The sequence below is a fragment of the Octopus bimaculoides genome, chromosome 8 (genome assembly GCF_001194135.2).
Source record: "Octopus bimaculoides isolate UCB-OBI-ISO-001 chromosome 8, ASM119413v2, whole genome shotgun sequence".
In the NCBI taxonomy this organism is placed as follows: domain Eukaryota; kingdom Metazoa; phylum Mollusca; class Cephalopoda; order Octopoda; family Octopodidae; genus Octopus; species Octopus bimaculoides.
This window is the reverse complement of record NC_068988.1, coordinates 64,990,714-64,993,413: the sequence shown is the minus strand read 5'-3', so window position 1 is coordinate 64,993,413 and position 2,700 is coordinate 64,990,714.

The window sequence follows — 2,700 nt, the reverse complement described above, 5'->3', positions numbered from 1 at the left end:
GCTGCTTGAAATTTGGTGGCATTTTATTATATACCTGCTTGAAATTTGGTGGTGTTACACGTTTGCTTGAAATTTGGTGGTGTTATATGTTTGCTTGAAATTTGGTGGCATTTTATTATATACCTGCTTGAAATTTGGTGGCATCTTGTTATACGTCTGCTTGGAATTTGATGTTATTTTGTTAGACTCTTGCTTGAAATTTGGTGGTGTTATATCCCTGCTAGAAATTTTGTATTGGTTGTGGCAGCACACCCAATCTAACAACTACCATACGCCACTGGTGACTACCAGCTGTGTAGCCAGAAGGTTTGTTGCTCAGAGCAGCCCTTGAGTTTTCCACCCAACGTTTTGGTCAGGTTGGACTGCCATGCTGCCTAGCTATGCTACTAGTGACTATATTATCTTAGACATCAGGGTGTAATTTGTAGAAGATTTGGCCAGTATATTTTGCTGGTGGAATGGTCGCCAAGAATTTTTCTGGCTGGATTTGGTTTTCGAGCAGTATCAAAGATCTTTTGAAAATTATTTTTAGTTAGAAATAGTTTTACATATTCTAAGTCTTTGGGGTTTCATTTGGGATTGAATATATATGATAGTTGTTGATTGATGTAGAACAATTATTATAGTTTCTAGGTGAGGTGCAAGGCCTGAAATTTTGGGGGAGGGAGTTAATCAATACTATTGACCCCAGTACATGACTGGTACTTTATTTTCTCAACACTGAAAGGATGAAAAGCAAAGTTGACCTCAATGGGATTTGAACTTGGAATGTAAAGACACGGTACAGATACACCAAGGCGTTTTGTCCGCTGCTAACAATTCTGTTAATCCTCCAGCCTATGGAACAATTTTAATAAATATAATTTGTTTTCAAATTGACACTTTTGGTGATTTGTTGTGTTTGGGAAGACATGTCAAACTATGTGAAATTGTAGTCATGGCCAGTGCAGGTGACACACAAAAGGCACCTCTGTGGGGTCACACATAAAAAGGCACCCATGCTGGTGACATGTAAAAGGCACCCGTTATGATGACACCCAAGACACTGAGTACACTCGATGGAGTGACTGGTGTTAGAGAGGATATCCAGCTATAGAAATGAAACCAAAACACATTGGAGCCTGCTGCAGTTCTGTGGCTAAACCAGTTCCAGGCAAACCGTCTAATCTATGTCAGAAAGAAACCAGACAAATGAACACAGCTATATATATACCTATACCCCCGGAAAAAAATTATGCATATGACACCACTACACATATTACACACCCCATCCCCACAGGAGCACCATATTTAATAATATACACTTTCCCCACTTCAAGATAACTCTTTTTTGTTTCACCACCTTTTTTTACAGCATCCACTCACCAGTTGTGCTAATCCACTTCCAACTATAGTGAACAGTTGCCATATTCCCTTCCATATCAGCTAACTCTGATGAGTGTAAAGTTATATAATTGGATTGTTACCGAACACTCCATTGTATTCTTTATGTGAAACTGATTGATAAGATCAGCGGTGATGGATATTTAATACTATACATTTCAGATAATATATTTATTGTTAGGGAGGTGAGCTAGCAGGATCATTAGCATGCCAGCAGAATTGTTAGCATGCTGGGCTGAATGCTTAGCGGTATTTTGTCTGCTGTTGCGTTCTGAGTTCAAATTCCACTGAGGTTGACTTCGCCTTTCATCCTTTCAGGGTTGATTAAATAAGTATCAGTTACACACTGGGGTCGATGTAATCAACTTAATCCCTTTGTCTGTCTTTGTTTGTCCCTTCTATGTTTAGCCCCCTGTGGGCAATATATATATATATGCAGGCATGGCTGTGTTGTTAAGAGGTTTAATTTGTTACCATGTGGCTTTTTCTTCAGTTCCACTGCTTGGTACCTTGGACATGTATCTTCTACTATATTTTCAAGTTAACTAATGCCCTGTGAGTGAATTTGGTGGACAGAAACTGTGTAGAAGCCCATTCTGTGTTTGTGTGTGTGTATATATATTTCTGTACATATAAACATGTGTGATTGTGCATAAGTCTGTTTGTTACCCTTCTCCCTCAGTGCTTGACAACCAGTGTTGGTTTGTTTCTGTGCCTGTAACTTGGTAGTTTGGCAAAAGAGATGGATGGAATAAGTATCAGACTTTTAAAAAATAAGTACCGAAGTCAGTTTATTCGACTAAAGGCAGTGCGTATAACAATGACTTATTCCATACTTCACCACTTAGCTTTATCTTCACTTTTCTTAAATTGGATACATCTGCTATTAAGTTGCAGAACTTTGGCAGTACAGTTGCAAATCATTTCTGCTTTACTTCTTACATACAATTTCCCTGTAAATTCTTACAGCTTCATTTTTTGGTGATGATTGAAATGTCAAACATTTTCTAATTGTTAAAGCAATTCTTAACATCAACTTCTTAATGCCTCTTCTATTTTTTCCTAGGCCCCATACTTACTGAGAAAATTGATTAAAGCCTTTTCTAATGCAAATCCCCTCTTTGTTCTGCCTTTAAAACAACCAGTTGCTCACACAGCAACAAGGTGACTACAGCCCAAACTTTCGCTATGCTTTCTCTCTTCTTTCACCTCTTTGTGGGGTTAATTATCATCTTTAATTACAGTTTCTCATTCAAACTACATAATATACAGAATTTTTGCATTAATACAGTAGGGTGTTTTGAGGGAGATTTGGCT